Source organism: Thermobia domestica, chromosome 2, assembly GCF_964235325.1.
Source record: "Thermobia domestica chromosome 2, izTheDome1.hap1.1, whole genome shotgun sequence".
Classification (NCBI taxonomy): domain Eukaryota; kingdom Metazoa; phylum Arthropoda; class Insecta; order Zygentoma; family Lepismatidae; genus Thermobia; species Thermobia domestica.
In genome coordinates this window covers 60,396,041-60,413,845 of record NC_137455.1, presented here as the reverse complement: position 1 = coordinate 60,413,845, position 17,805 = coordinate 60,396,041, and positions in this window count along the sequence as shown.

Genomic DNA, 17,805 nt, shown 5'->3' with positions numbered 1-17,805 from the left:
TTTCATTTTGTCGGCGATTTGCATACCAAGCTTTGTGCAAAAGTTTTCCAGCTACCCCTTTAAAAGTAAAAACAGTTGAGCCTCTGATTTCAGTGATGTTGATCTGCTGACCATAGTGATCGTTCAGGTTTGTCAAAACCGTTTTCTTGTTTTAGCTTTCTATACCCCCCAATATCCCCCTCATTCACTGAATACTGACATTCATTCTGCGATTTGATATAAGCGTTCCGTAAACCTAACGCACAGTCTAAAACCATAATCAAAGTTTGGGAAAAGTTCGTTGTAAATTTATATGGACGAAACTATTGTGACGACCTAAACAAACTTCGTCGTGTTCAATTTTCAGAACTAGTGTCTCGGCAATCGATTTCAGTGAATTTCCAGCTAGCAACGCTACTTCCAACAGTGGATGCTACTTGTCAACAATCTCTGTGGGTCTACTACCATGTAAATCGCTAGGAAATTGTCTTGATTCACTCGACTGGGAATGGACTCTAAAACGGGGACAATTACGTCAAAATCCAAGTAATTTAGAAGCTGTATCACCTGAACTTCTTACCTTGATCAGATGTACTTGTAAGATTAGTGCAAACAACTAAGTGTGAGTGTCATTCTGCTGGTCTGCAATATTCTCCTAATGTGTGAAAACTGGCTTGGGATCGAGTTTAAAAATACAGAATTATTTATAAATCTGAGAACAAAATTGAAGATATAGAAAACGTTTTCGTTTCTTTAAGATATACAATAAATCTTATATAAAATCTACTTCAAGTTACGTAAAGACAAAGTAAATACCTCGTTTTAAAGCTCATAAAATTATATTCAACTTTTATTCAAACAATTTTCATCACTTCTTAATTTGTGTTGCAATATAATCGCCTCAAAACTTAAAAAGTGATATATGGTTGATTTTTTTATATAAAAGAAATTTAAATTTATCAAAATTGAAGTTTAAGAAGATAGTATCATAAAAATTTAATTACAGTCTTTTCCGCATACGTATATACTTGACAAGTATCCAAAATGTTCATGGTCGCCATCTTTGTCCGCCATTTTGAGAGAAAGCATACGTCGGGAAGTAGGGGACTTTTGATATGTGAAAGTATATTAACAAACAAATTATTATGAAAGATTCAGCATTATGGGAATTTTTATCAACTTTTCCTAATAAGGACAGGCAAATCTGGTAAGGCCGAGCGGGATTGGGCCCTTAAATGGGAATCGCGATACAACTTTGGATATACGAAAAATTGAATATTCGTGCATTTAACGCACTAACTACTGGATATGTTCACGAATTTTCTATATCGTGCGTCAGGGAAGGCGGAAACAAGTATGCCAGCGTGAAATATTGTTCGTAGGGAGGAGGCACGAAGCGATGGAGTAAGCATACATGAAAACGATTATTTATGGAAAAGGGACTATCATAAACAAGAAATACGTATTGATAATATAAACCAATAATGCTTCTATACCCGTCAGGACACTTCAAAAGTAGTTGACTTACATTGCAGTGTCTGTAGCTACCAAATCGTGGAGCGAGGGCGGCTACAAGGAAAATGAATTACTCATATTAAAACCTCGAACTAGTCTGTGCTAGGAGTCATTACATGAAAGAATTATATCTATTCTGCGTCTGGGCAGTGCAAAACTTTTGACACGCGCGAGGGTGAATTCGTAGGAACCATGCGCGAAAAGACGGAATCTTAGCGGAAAAAATCATTCATTATTCATTCCAGAAAACATTTACTAATCATTGCCAGCTACAAAATTGTTGCAGATTTTTTTTAATAACTTTACCGTCGGATTACCCTTCGAACGAGGATATTGCATAATGTGTTACAGTAGAATGTTGAAGTTTAAAATAAACAAGTTGATTTCAATACGGCGGCACTAAGATGGTGGACGACAACCTTCCCCGCATCATAATTTTTTCCCGTCCTACCAACATTGATCCCAATTTACTCTGGATCAACTACATTTCTCAAATATTTAACTCGGTCCAGACTTTTGGCCACACCATATATTGTTATATTACATTCAATTTTATACGCATTTATTTTATAGTATCAGAAGGAAGTAGTATAACTTCAACCTATGAGAGCGAGTCTGAACGAAATGGAGTGCCATTGCGTAAACCTGCAGTGCGAGAGTTTTAGAATATATTACAATTATTTAATACGTTTTTTATATATATTAGGACAATGGTAAAAATAAAACAGTTTCAAAGTGGTTGAAAATCGAAATAGTGAATTGTAAATAACAATATGAGTATTATACTACGAAATATGAAGTGGCAAACAAAAGACAATCGAACTTACTTGATTGTGATTTACAAATCACATAAGTTAATTCATTTTTCGACTACTATATTATAATCAACTTCTAGTGGAAAATATTTATTTATTTACTACAAGGAACTCAAATCTAAAACAATGTATACTTACAATAACGCTGACTGACTACCTATGTTATATGTAGAATAAACTCCATATACATATAACTATTATTATGTGTTATATATAGACAAAACTCCAAAGAATATTTGACCAGAATATAGTGGCTCTCTCCGTTGAATTAAGATGGCTACAATACAAAATACCTGAACTGTCCGGATTCGCCTCCCTTTACTCTTTTCAAGGTTTGACGCAATTCAATTCTGCACATACTATATATATAATTTTTGCCAGTGTCTTATTCATCTTTTACTGTATATAATCAATGTAATTGTAAAGTTAACGCTTTATACAGTTTATTAACATACTAATTGTTTTGCAGTAGAATAAATTTAGAGGATGAAAGCTGATAACTACTTAGACAAAATTAGCGCTGTAAAATATTGATTCCTAAAATGCGGGATTAGAATTTCAACTAAAACCGAAACCCGGATTTCCGATAATGAAATGTCAAAAACTAAAACTTGGATTTCGGATAATGAAATGTCGAAAGCCGAAATTCGGATTTCGTATAATGAAATACTAAAATTTGGATATCTGGAATTGGACAACATTAAACAAAATGTTATTAAAAACGGAATTCCAAATTGAATTACATGAAGGCGAAGAAGACTTAGTATATTTTGATTTTTAGTAACCGGTGTGTTAATCAATTTCCTAAATTAGTAGACACAAGTTTCCATCTCTATTATAAAAAAAAATTACTGAACTAAAGAAAAGAAAATAGTACTAATTACTAAACGTTTGATTGAGCGTACCACTATTATTGTTAGAAAGACCAAATATCTGCGTATAGTTTTCTTTAAAAGTACTCCTTGTATTTAATATGTATATGCATATGTATATGTGTATATAACAAATACATACATATATACATACATACATACACACACACACACACACACATATATATATATATATATATAACAGAAATGTGTATGTAACAAATAACGAAGTACGGGACTATCAGGATGTGTGCTGCCTTAGCCTTTTTGAAGCCAACAGAAGAATGCCTACATATCTACAGTACCACAGAAGACAACGAAAATCTGACTGAATTTTTCGACTACTTTGTTGAACAGTGATTAGAAAAGCTACAAATATCAGTTGACATGATGTGGGACAGCTACCAAAGACGACACCGAACAAATAACGCTGTACAAGCTTAAATTCAGTTGTGGGACAGATAGATCAAAATATTGGATGAAGTTATTGATAGTTTGGAATATTTGGATATCACTTAATAAGTGACAAAGCGCTGGGTGTAATTATATTTTTGGGATCAGCCCTTAACTTTTAAGGTCAAGTGCAGTAATTACATGGATTTTTTAGTTTATACAAATTTTAAAAATAATCCATGAATTAACTGCCCGGCATGAATTAATAATGGCATCCATGAATTACTTACTCCCTCCTTTGGCATATGCTGAGTGTGAAGCTTATACGGCAGGCCCACTTCTGCCAGAGAGGTGCCAATAAAAGGGGGCATAAAGTTCAGACTGGTGCTAAAAATGGACACATTTTGCACTTTAAACAAAATCAACACACACACACACCTATATATATATATATATATATATATATATATATATATATATATATATATATATATATATATATATATATATGTGTGTGTGTGTGTGTGTGTGTGTGTGTTTGTGTGTTCATCATAAGACAAAGAAATTCTCATTATTTCCACAAGACAAGCGATCATTCCACAAGGGTTAATAAAAATAGAAATAAATAGGGTAATAATAAATTTGACTTACAGAAAAAATATGCAAACATTATTTCTTAATTGCCAATTTTCTAAAAGATACATATGATTTCCGCAGATGTCACGATTAATGTTAATAGGCTAGATTATTGTTAAGATCTATTACAAATAAACAAAACTGAAATCTTCTCTTATCCTTTATTCTTAATCTGTGTCTTGATTATCTTCAGAATATCTTAAATCTATATCATTCATAAACTCACTATTTATACATATCTTCTAATCTTTAGCGTACTTCTAAACATTTATAATCTTACACGTAATCTTATTTCACGAAATCAATCTCTCTTCCAACTGTATCTTATTTGCGTTTTATTTACACATACTAACTCCCATTTTCCTTAACAACAGTTAGTTTCAAATTCGTAAGCACTTTGTACAATTTTCTATTCCAACACATGTAAAAGTAATTTATTGAGTAAAATAAATAGTGTCCCAAGTTATATAATTTGTACCAATATATAATGTTTTACAAGCCATCAAAGCATTATTTGTTTCAAGTATTTTATATTAAGAATCTTTAAACTATTTTCTGCGTCAAGTGTTTTTTTTTTCTAGCCTCAAGATTTGGTATATCCTTCTAGAAAGCTAAGTGTTCCACGACTGGACTATTAAAGTTGCCTGCTAACATTATTCATACTTCCATTGTGGAACATAGAAAAAAAAATATTTTCGTTCGCAGATGTTGTTGACAGGTCTCTCCTACGCTCCTCAGTCAGTCTTTGTTATTTTCCGTCGCTGTTCGTATTCGGAGATTTGTTTGTTATTTTCTGAAAGAAAATTTCCATTTAAATGAAATGTTCTTTAATCTACTAAGAAGGGAGCTGGAGGTGAATAAACTAAAATAAGGAAAATAGAAATAGTCGTGTTTCTTTCCGCTTATATTTATTCTAATAGTATATATATATATATATATATATATATATATATATATATATATATATATATATATATATATATATATATATATATATTGACTTGGATGTCAAAGCATGCAACACGAAATGCAAAGTGGAAAACAAATCAAACATGTCTTCCTTTGAGGAATTTTATATTGCTTCCCAAGGAAACCTTTATTGTCTTTTAGAGCGTAACAAATACGGGTAAATGATCTTTGGAAAGTATTCATCAATCGGAATTTAAGAGGCCTAAAATGAAAGTTACTTAACATTCGACTTGTGTTCATCAGAAAATAAAATTTATACTTTTTGTTCTTTGTAAGAGCTGTGTAAGGTGCGTTAGTTTATTACTGGAACGATCAAAGGCATCGTTGTGATACTGGGAGCTATTAAGATATTTTCTACTGTAAAACCAAATGGTTAGAGTTTTCCTAAAGAACATTTACATCTTTTTCCTTGTATTGGTATATATTAAAATCAAATTGAAACCAATATTTTATTAATAATGAACGGAAAAAAGAAAGACAAACATGACCTACTTCTTATAGTAATGTCCTTTTCTACGATCCTAAGGGAAACACCAAATAACGTTATAATATATCTTTGATTAACAAGTCTCTACGTTTGGAGGATTACGAACTAAAGTCATATTATTTCAATAAGTATAACTACCATATTTCTTGTTTCCGCATTTTTCTTCCTTTCAAAGGAAAAATAAAATAAGAAAAGCTGAGACATATCTTTAATTATTTGAATAAGAGACTAATCGTCACTTTCCATGCCGGTATCTTTAAGGAATTGTTTCTGGATATGCCCATATTATTTAAAACAACTGCAACCACGAACCGTTTTTTATCAATTGAATTTGTCTTCCTTTGTAGGAGAAATATAAAAAATGGCTGAAACACACCTTCTATTATTTTAAATGAAAAATCTAGATACAAACTTCCATGTCTGTATCCTTAACGCAGTTGGAGATATGTCTATCTTATTTTAAAAATTGCATTCACAATCTGTTGTTTTTACCAACTTTTCACTTCCCTTCGAGAAATATTGAAAAACGATGAAATACATTTTTAATTTTTTTGAATCAAAGATAAATATACTAAATTGCATGTCCCTAACCTTAACGAATTTCGAATAATGGCCATCCAATTATAACAATTGTAACAATCTCAATTTTTATCAGCTTTTCCTTCTCCTCTAGAGCAAATATTAAAAAAAGAACTAGTGTTCAAAAGTTTTAAGAAGAACTCCAAATACAGAATTAAATGGTTCTAACCTCAAGAAGTTGCGAGATACGAATATATTTTTATAATAATTGTAATCCCACGTTTTCTTGCTTCTCACCTAATTTTCATTCCTTCTAGGTGAAATATTCAAACAAAGGTTATTTATATTTGGTGGTTGTTAAATAAATAAGCGTTGAAAGACTGGTCTAATTATTTCAAATGAGAGGATTATGGATATCAAATTTCATTCCCTAACATTCAGAGATTTTGCAATATGTTAACTTTAAGATAATAATTGCCACTCCGGTTTTCCTCCTTACTAATTATATGACCAGTCCAAATTTCAAGTTTCTAATTTAAGCATTATGAGCTGGGCGTTGATTAATCAGTTAGTCTATCAGGATATATTTTTCTTTTACATATCAGTACTTTATCCGTACTTTATGGAGTATAACACAAAACGCAGTATAATATCAACCTTAATGGTAAGCGATTTTATTAACAACAATTGAAATTGGAAAGACCAGTTCCTTTAGATTATGTTTTTTCCTTCAAGTTAAATTGTTAAAATTGTTTCAGTTGTTTACCTTGTTTGTTTGTTTGGTTAGTTTCATGTATAACACGCACCCACAACCGTCCTTAGCAACCTTTTCCGACAGAAGAAAGTAACGCATCTTTGAGGGGGTTCTATGACCTTCAACATGATCAAATTTTCTTGTGTACTTCCGATCATATTCAAGAAGAGGAAACATGTGTCTTATAGGCCTTTTCTGTCAATTATGATAGTTAATTGCATACTTCATAACACGTTTATTCTATTCAATTATATAACATGTATAAACAATTCTATAACAACTAACTTTGACTGAAGTTACTTTTTCTTTTGACTATATCTAATATATTTACCTCTTCGCTTATAATAAACATGTTTATCCCCTTATTATTTGAATTAACAGACTAATCGTCACTTTCCATCCCTGTATCTTTAAGGAATTGTTTCTGGATATGGCCATATTATTTAAAACAACTGCAACCACCAAATGTAGCCTGTCTCTAAAGGAGAGAACATACTCAGGGATACCTGCAGGATTTTTCTAGGGAATCGAAAAAAAACATTCATTCGAAGAGGGGGCAAAACAGTCATACAAACATACTTCTATGCGCATGGGCACATAATGCACCAATAAAACAACACTTATTATGTACATATTCCTATTATCTACAGTAAATAAGTACATCTGAAACGAAATGAAGTCTTTGAGTTTAACTTCTTAATATGCCTTAAACCGGAAGGACAAGGACGATTAAGGCAAGTGAATCACGTCAGTAGAATTAATGGAATGGAGTAGTGAGAGGAAACGGCAATACCCCCGAGTACAACTTGTCCACCACAAATTTAGCTACTTGGCCGGGGATCGAACCACCAACCCAAAATACCAGAGGTAAGAGCTGAACCACTGAGCCATCTTAAATGAAGTATAGTACCATAATATTTATTATACTTAGATATATAATTGAGGAGTTCTATGTAATAAGGACCCATAACGGGAAACAATGTTTTGAGAAAATTTCGTGTAAACATTTCAAACATAGCTATGTATATATTTATTTAAGATTTCTGCATGTGCAGTGTGCACCCTACAAGATAAACATAGATTTATTTTTTTCTTACACAAAGTACAAAGAAAGTAACAGTTCGTGTCAATATAACATAAATATGAATGTCTTAAAAAGGCTTTTATAGGCTCTTCTTAGGGAGAACGACTTTGTAGGATTCTCGTGTATATGTATCACAGCAGTGTATATGATATAGTTTGTAAAAATGAATAAAGAAACGTAATTACAAAGTGAGGAACACAGATAAAGCAAACAGAACAACATGAGTGTAACAATAATGCATTGAAGTAGTCCAAGTATTATGTAGAAGCAGGTAATGTAACAATCCTGGACACTGAAAACAGTCTATGCATTATGTAAAGTTGGTAAAATCTACTCATGAAGATCATCCTCTGCATTCCTGATGTCTGACTTGACGGAACACTTCCTCGCAGCAAGCAACAGCATCTGGATAGAGAAAACGAACAAACTCCGTACGTCTCGTTCTTTAGGTGGGTTCGTCTGCAGTGGTTGACTTCCAAATATAGTATCTACAAGATTTACACCACAGTCCGATCGAGTAAAGTACTTAATCAGCATGTACGCACCAGTATATGTATCAGTACCTAGAATACTACCTGATTGTTTGAAACAAAATCGTGCACAGGACTGAATCTTGAAAATATGTCGAGTTGCTGATGGTTTACATTATAATTGTGAATCCATTCTTCAAATATTTAATAACAGGTGCCTCATGGTTTACCATACAAAGATACGTATGTATTCGAGTTACTTTCAGCACTTCTATGTACTTGTCAAGGGCAAGCACGTTTTCATCTTTGGGCATTTTCAGGCAGAACAACCAACATTCTTATCACACTAACTTAGTTGAAAGAATTATCACTGACAAGAAATATATGTTTCAATGTAATACCTAATTACATGGTAATCCAGGAGCAAAATGTTACCATGAGCATATTTGACTGCCCCTTCTGTTTCTTGGAATTATACTCGAATTTGAGCTGCGACATGTTCAACGCTGTTCAAACAACTACCTCACCAACATAATTGCAGCAGTTACTCTCTTTCATCTCACGTCGCTACCTATCAGTTCACTGTATTAACATCAAAATTTATGATGTAGGAATGATATTTTGCAGATGAATAGAATGAATACCAAAGAATATACAAATAAAATATCCATAAAAAAAAGGACCTATGCCGGTATGGGCCTCTATTACATAGAACTCCTCAAGTGAGTAAATCAGCATATTTCAACATATGGGTCCAAGAACATCCTTCGAAGATTCGAAAATATAATTCTGACGTGCGATAACATGTTAGGATAAAATGCTCTTCCAATCCAACCAAAGTCTCACTAAAACTTGGGGGAACGGTGGCTCAGTGGTAGAATCTTACCTCTGGTTCGTGGGGTGCCTAGTTCGATCCCAGACCTAGTAAGATTGTGATGGACAACATCGTGTCTGTGGGTTTTCTATGAATACTCCCATTTTATTAGTCTACCAATTCTTCCATCGTCACTCACTTGCCTTAGCTATCATCCCCCTTAGCCTAAAGGACACTTGTGTGAAGTTAAACTGAAATATTTCATTTCTTTTTTCTCGCCATAATTTTTTCTGAGCATCACCGTGGTGTTCGTCAGTTCTATGCAGCTTCTCCTCCCACCATGTTCATTGTCGAATATTGCCACTCGTGAATAATCGCTTCAGAAATGGATCGAGTTCAGTATTCCCAGACAGAAATTCGATCTACAAATAGTAAATATTTTGAGTCAGATCATGTGGCGCCAATCGTCGATGTTTTTAGTGTAGTCGGGTTTCTGAGAATTGTTTAACATTCTTTGATTGTGGATGTGTAGGTTGTCGGTGATATAACTGCTTACATGCCGGTCAAGCACGACTCATGCCAGAATATCATTCTCTTTTCTTTTGTGACTTTCACCCACTGCGAGGATCTTCTTCGTCATTGCAATTACCATAACGAAAGCAGCTGAACCGCATTTTGTCTGATTCTTATGATAAGGCATCTTCCTAATAAACAACACATTTTGACAAAACATTTTCCACGGAATTTAAGTAAAATTTGTAAAATGTAATGCAGCTTTGCGGAAAGTTCATTGACCTTCACGGCAGAATGTTTACTGTTTGGTTATAAGACATCCGAAGGTCTCGTACATGTACTTGCTCTAACTATCAGTTGTCAAAAGCGATCAAGCTTGTCTCGACGCAGTTCTTATACCTTGATCGTTGGATACACTAACACCATCTTGTGTGCAAAAGATTCAGTTCTTTTTACACTACCTGATTTATGAAATTGTTTCTAAAATTTTTAGAAATTTCAAATTCTTTGATGATATCTTCAATCATTACCTGTATTAATATTTTATTATTATTTTACTATTATTATTATTATGATTATTATTATTATGATTATTATTATTACTATTACTTTTCCAGGGAGGTTATGATGTTGACGTAATACGAATGCGTGTGTTTTAACTAACGCTGTGCAGAGAGTATAGAAAGTACGAAGTTTCCCTGGTTTTATTTAAGCTATGTGGGAGATTTTGTTTTATTTTCATATCATCTTTCTTGGCTCTTCAAAATGCTCCCATTATTTCATGTATCTAAGCACATGTTTAATCTTTATAGTTAATCTAACCATGCCTACGGTTGCATGGTTGAATTTTGACATATTTCAGATTTTTTTGTTGCTATTTCTCTATATTTATGTTTCTTCACTGTATTGTTCATATTTAAACGATTTCTTAAGTTTATACTTCATATAGTTTACAATTCTATTGACCGCTATTTACTCTATAGACTATTTTTATATATCCATGTTGGCTCTTCGTTTTCTTTTATCTGTGGTTAATGATCGACACTTAAAAACTTTTCTGTTTCTCCTACAATAAAATAAAATAAAAAGAGATTTACGACACTTTCCTAATCGATTTCATTCCAGCTAATAGGTAGAGATATCTCCCTTCCTTCCCATTTTACCGTTGCGTATGAGATGTGCGTTGTTTATGTATATTTGTACCAACGTAATTGTTCCTCTCTATTTAAATGCTACATCTTGTTACATATACTGCAGAAACGTTGAAAAAGCTCTGCAAGACGTGTTCTCTAAAATGTCAGATCTGGTTTGCCTGCTTATAATAGTGATCTTCTTTATTCCATCAATCCTTAATAACATTTCAGTGAGTTGCACGGAACTCACAGTATTTGCTATATGCTCCATATAAAGCACACGAGGACTAGTTTTGTTTTTCTTACTACTGCAGATGCTTCAAACAATGATCACGTACTGCGTGGTTATAAATGACTCTACAACGATAACGTTTGTGTAACATTTATGTATATCCAGCTTTAGGTAAAAAGTGTTTTTAAATGTCACACGAACCAGAAGAAAAAGAAAAAAGAAAGTCAGTTTAAAATGTACTGATATGGATACAATATGTACAATATGGATTTGTCTGTCGATTATTTCAGTTTTTTATGTTGATTTCTGTAATGTACTGGTCTTTATGACAACGAATAACAGTATATATGACTTGTTTATTTATTATAATGTTGGATCACAAATTAGAACAACGAACTAGAAGATCTCATGTAAGCTTGGTGTTGTGCATAAGACAAATATTTATAATATATTGAATACTAAAGCAACTCCAATTTATTTGTATTTATTTATACAGTAAATAGCATAGAATAGAGTGAATATTAAATATTCCAAGAGTGAAATTAACGAACTGAGGCAATATCAGGTTATATATTTATGGTGTTTGGCGCCCAGGAAAACTGTGAGTAGTTGAAAGCAGATGTATACGTATCTCACACCAAACAATAGCTCAAAACGGATTACATTCTATTACGTAACAATAAGGAAGTGTATAGAAATGTCAAAATGAATCTTCAAGAAATTGGAGACATCATTAATGTTCGAAGAGAAGATAACAATCTAATAGGATCTGATTTGACATCAACTGTAGTTGAACTTATACGACAACGTGGGCAGCAATTGAACACCAATTCGGCTAAATGGCGATTAAACTTATACGGCCAAATAGATCAAACAGATGCTCGAATGGAACAAATGGCATACTTGATAATACTGTCATTGAACGAATACATACAAGAATGAGATAATTAAATAACAAGGAAGAAACAGATGCTAAAATGGAACAAATGCTTCACAGTTTTGAGATTGTAAGAAGTTCATCTAAAGAGGTGGAAACTAAAATTGATCATCACTGAAGTCAGATTCACAAACTCCAGGAAGAAGTGCAAACCGTAGGGAAGAAATTCGAATGAATATATAGGAAAGCTAATCTATTTGTGAACATAGCTGACGCCGAACCTAATACAGTTGAAGCCCAACTTTGTGAAGAGTGTAGGCATCCTCAGGAATGCTATTCTGGTATAGGAGACATATGTTCTACTTCCAGGAGTGAGGATGGAGAAATACGAGCAATACAGAATACGGAGGCTCATGTGCAGCTGGATGGTCACTCTCACGAAAATCATAGCAAATTAAGGAAGTTTAAAATACATTTTAAATTTAGTGAAATAAGATCAATGACAAAGTTTAGTGGACTCTCTGATGATATTCCGGCAACCACATTTCTTGAAAAATTGGAAGCAGCATGTGATTTGATTAAATAAGTCGAATGTTCTTAAACTCTTACCATATATTTTGTTGTCACCTTGTTCGGTATGTTTTAAAGCTATCCAAAGTAATCTGCGTAGTTATGTTGAATTCAAAAGGGCATTAATAGCAAATTCTGATAATGATTTTATACTAGCTAATTGAGATGTATGGATAAGAAATAGGTGTTATGATTCCAAGGTGGATAAAAGCCTTACAGATTTTGTGATAACATCCTACAACAATTAGAAATTGTTAAATCCATATCACCCGGAATCTCGTATTATCGCTTTAAAACGTATCCTTTTTTTACCTTCTAGATTACAGCAAATTCTTATATCTACGCAATGTATACATTTTAATCATCTTGTTGTGATAGTTAAATATTTTGAAAATCAAATGATAAATCAAATGATGATCAAATGATTTGATACACAACAATGCGAAGAGAAACCAGACTGACTACTTAGCTCTGAGAAACATTATTGCCAAGAAATATAATAGTCGTAATGCGAAAGACAACAAGATTTCTTCTAATAATAACAATTACACAACCGAATATAGGTTTAATAGAAATGGTAATGCAGTACATTCTAGAAATAATCAGTAAAATAGGTTCAGTTCTTCACACAATTTAAATTCCGTAACAATTTTAGATGTGGGAGAGATATCCAAGATGATGTACTAAAAAAAGATGTATCACACATTAGGCAAAGTTCAAGGCAAAAATATGCTGCACAGTGTGACCTAACTCCACCATTTAATAACCATACTTGGTGTTAGATGTGGCTGGCATGGAACGGGTTAAAACCACTTCAGTAATTTATCCTTTTAAGTGTAACAGCAATATAATTAAGAATTTTCTTGTTAAACATTTTTTAAAACTGTAAAAACTAGTTACCTTACATATCTTGAATTATTAGTGTGCGGTAAAATGCAATTTGACTAATTACATTGTTTACATTAACTGCAATGCTTAATTTATTTAAAATATTTTAGTTTACATGGGTGATTTTGGCTTATAATGACATGATATAGTTAATTTATGACCATAATGAAACAACAGTTAAATCTAACAGATGATTAATATTGATTTATGTGTTAGGCCAGATTATAAATAAAACTTTTCAACTGTCATATATCCTTGTGCCCGAACAAGAATACGTGCGAAGTAGCATATACGTTATATATTCCTTGAGTTGCATATTAATTTTGTGTGGCTCGTACATTGAACAATTGTAATTCTTGAGATAATTGACAATACAAACATGGACCAATAGTTTATTATAATTTTAATGCTATTTAATGATAGCGTCACATGAAGGAAGTATGATTTTAAATATAGATAATAATAATAATAATAATAATAATAATAATAATATGAAATAAGAAGCAGTTTTAATCTCGGTCAATAAATTTGAAGTGATCAAGGGGAGGTCGTTGGACCATTTTGGAAAATTATCAAACCTATGCAGTTGTTTGCTTCATGTTTTAAGACTTTAAAACTGTGTATAACATATGTTTATCTGAAGCAGTTTCCCAGTGGCAGCCATGTGTGTTTCGTGGTGTGCGTCTCTTTCATGATTCTAAGGGTTAACAACAACGTTCGTTACGAAAACAGTACTTAGTCTAGAATAATAAAACAAACATCACTTGATTAGCAATGGATGGAAGTTAAAAATTAGGCCTATAGCTATTTACCAATGTTTCTAATTTCTATAAGAAACTTACAAATAGAAGTAAACATCAATATCGGTGAAATGTCACGTTTCGTAAAGTTTTGTAAGTAGAAAGTAGCGGTATACACATTTCGATTTAGTTTCTGATATGAAGATATATGTCAGTAGTTTTACCAGAAAAAAATATTGATTGTGATATACTTACCGTTATATTTTTATGATTGTGTTTAAAATCCCAGCTTTGTTGAAAAAATCCGAAGTTTGGATGTAAATAACTCCGATGGGGCTAGTGATAAAAATCTCAAGTTAGCACAGGATGTAGTGCTGTTGTATATGTTTATGGAAAATAAAATACATGGTTGTGTATTTTACTATACAAAAGTTATAGCCTCTGAAAACGGAAACAAACTCCATTAAAGAGCTACCGTTTTGACGCACTGAAGAAGTGCTATGTAGGGGTTACTTGTCTTCAGAGCACGTTGAGAGCTTCACACATATCAAAGTACGGTTGCAATAAATTATACTTGAACATTTTCATGGCTTGACTACGTTATGACATGTTTAGGGCATTTATAACAGCAATCGTTGATGCAACACACACAGTGTAGCAATTCTGTATGTGACCGGTTAGTCTGACAATAGTGAGTTATCTGTTGAGATCTGTAGCAAATGGCCCAAATTTATGAAGGATTTAATAGTGTCATGCGAATATATATTTTTAAAACCTGAATGTTTATGTTTTAGGTACCTTGTAAACAGGAAGGTAAACAGGTGCAGATAAATATGCATTGTTTGACATGTTTAATATTTCCAACGTAACTGGTGAATTGCTCGATACAATAGCATACAAAAAGCGGATAACGGGTGATAGGGCAGAGATGAGCACAGTTCTCAAGAGCAAGTGGAGTTTCTTGAATAGTTAGCAGAGAAATTGGAAAACCTGAAAACGCATAATCTTGTGTGAAAATCTCAAGCTCAGTTTCTAAAGAAGAAAAAAGCAGAACTTACTGCAGAAAAATGCTTGGTGTTAGATTTTGCAGAACATTATTCATTTTCAGTTCAGAGTGAAATACAGTTTTCTCTGGATTAATATCCAAGCCACAGTTCACCCTTTCGTGTTCCATTGTAAGGAAAATGATAAATTAGAACACAAAACTGTTTGTTTTTTAAGTGATGACTTAAAGCACTATACAACGACATTTTATTGCTTTCAAAAGATTTTCATAGCGTATGTGAAAGAAGTACACCCGAACATTATTAGACTTATTTATTTTACTGATGGAGCTTCAAGTCAATATAAAAACAAAGAGAAATTTGCTAATCTATGCTGTTGCTAGACTTCGATCTTGACGCTGAATGGCACTTTTTCTGATCATTCTATGTTAAAAACGCCTGTGATGGGGTGGGTGGAATTAAAAAACTAGGAGTCGCAATAGCAAGTTTGAAAAAGTCAATAGATAATGAGATACTGAACGTAGATTACACGTTTTCATTTTGTAATGAAAAGTTACAAAACATAATATATTTTCTGGTGAAATCAGATGAAGCAGCTAAGATCTCCGAAATTCTACAAAAACGTTTTGACCACTGTACTAGATTTGTTGGTACAAGAACTTCTAAGTAGTACCCCAAATATGTTCCTATCTCAGAAGGCATTGCAAGATGTTACGTTACTTGCATCAAATTACTTTATTAGAATCAAACATAATGGAATGGATATCTTACTAACATGCATTTATGTTTTGTGGTTTTACAACGACAACACGCTCTTTTTTAAGTAGTATCTTTTTGCTGTAACCTCAGTTGTGCTAAACGCTTCGGGTAAGATCTCTATCTCAAATAGTAATAGCTTATTAGTATTGTTTAATCTCCATATATTTAGAAAAATAAACAAACACATAATTATTGTTTCAATATTGAAACAATACCCAACATGTAGGACAAGTATGCAGCATATCAAAGTACTCGAAAGACAATAACGCCCTACATAGCACTTCGTCAGTGTGCCAAAACTATATATCACTACACCGGAGTAAGTTTCATGTCTGAGAGGCTATAACTTTTGTAGTAGTAAACTACACAAGACTGTATTTTATTTACCATAAACATACACAAGAGCACTACATCCTGTACTAATTTGAGATTTTTATCACTAGCCCCATCGGAGTTATTTACATCTGAACTTCGGGTTTTTCAACAAAACTGGGATTTTAAACACAATCATAAATACACAAGGCTAAGTATATCGCAACCAATATTATTTTCTGGTAAAACTACTGACATATCTTTTCATATCAGAAACTAAACCAAAATGTGTATACCGCTACTTCCTACATACAAATCATTACATAACGTGACATTTCACCGATATTGATGTTTACCTCTATTTATAAATTCCTCGTAGAAATTAGAAATACTGCTAAATGCCTATAGGCCTAATTTTTAACTACGATCCATTGCTAATCAAGTGATGTTTGTTTTATTCTTTTAGACCAAGTACTGTTTTTGTAATGAACGTTTTAACCCTTAGAATCATGAAAGAGACGCACACCACGAAACACACATGGCTGCCGCTGGCAAACTGCTTCAGATAAACATATTTTAAACACAGTTTTAAAGTCTTAAAACATGAAGCAAACAACTGCATAGGTTTCATAATTTTCAAAAATGGTCGAGCAACGAATTTATTTTTTTCTGGGTCATTTCAGATGGCTTGACCCTATGTAAATGAGGAAATGGATTTTGAATGTATTGCAATTTTATATGAGGCTCATTCAAGAAGTAAGTTGACTATGGAAAGCAACATGGTTATCAAGTTACAGTCCAGAGTTCTTTGTTAGTTTGTACAAAGCTTACCAAATTAACAATTCTCATTAGTTCGGGAGCTATTTATCCAACGATAACGTTTGTCTATATCCAACTTTAGTTCAAGAAATTCTTTTAAATGTTGCACTAACTATGAGAGAGAAAGAAATTTTGTTTTGAATATACAGAGTAATATCGATTTATTTGTTGATTATTTCCGTTTGTATGTTGAATTCTGTAATTTATTAGTCGTTATGGCAACGAATCACGATATATACAAGGTGTTTCAAAACAACACCAACAAGGTTTTGGAGGTGATTCCTGACACCAAGATAATATAACAAAGTATAAACAAACCTGTGTGCACAAATACTTCCTTTCGGATTTATAGGCTACCGAAAATATGAAAAAATAAACTTTAAATCTCCATAGCTCCAATACTATGGGACCTACGATAGTCGGGTCAAAACTTCACTTAGGGACTAATGTGCGCTCTCATTTTTCAGAATCCTGCGGTACTTTCGCAACAATTTTTATAGAGGGAGTTTGGCTACCGGGATATAATTTGAAGTACTCATCAACTACCTCTATAAAAATTGCTGCGGAAGTACCAGAGGATTCTGAAATATGAATATTTTTCTAGGGCACATACTAGTTTCTAAGAAGTCTTGACCCGACTACGGTAGTATT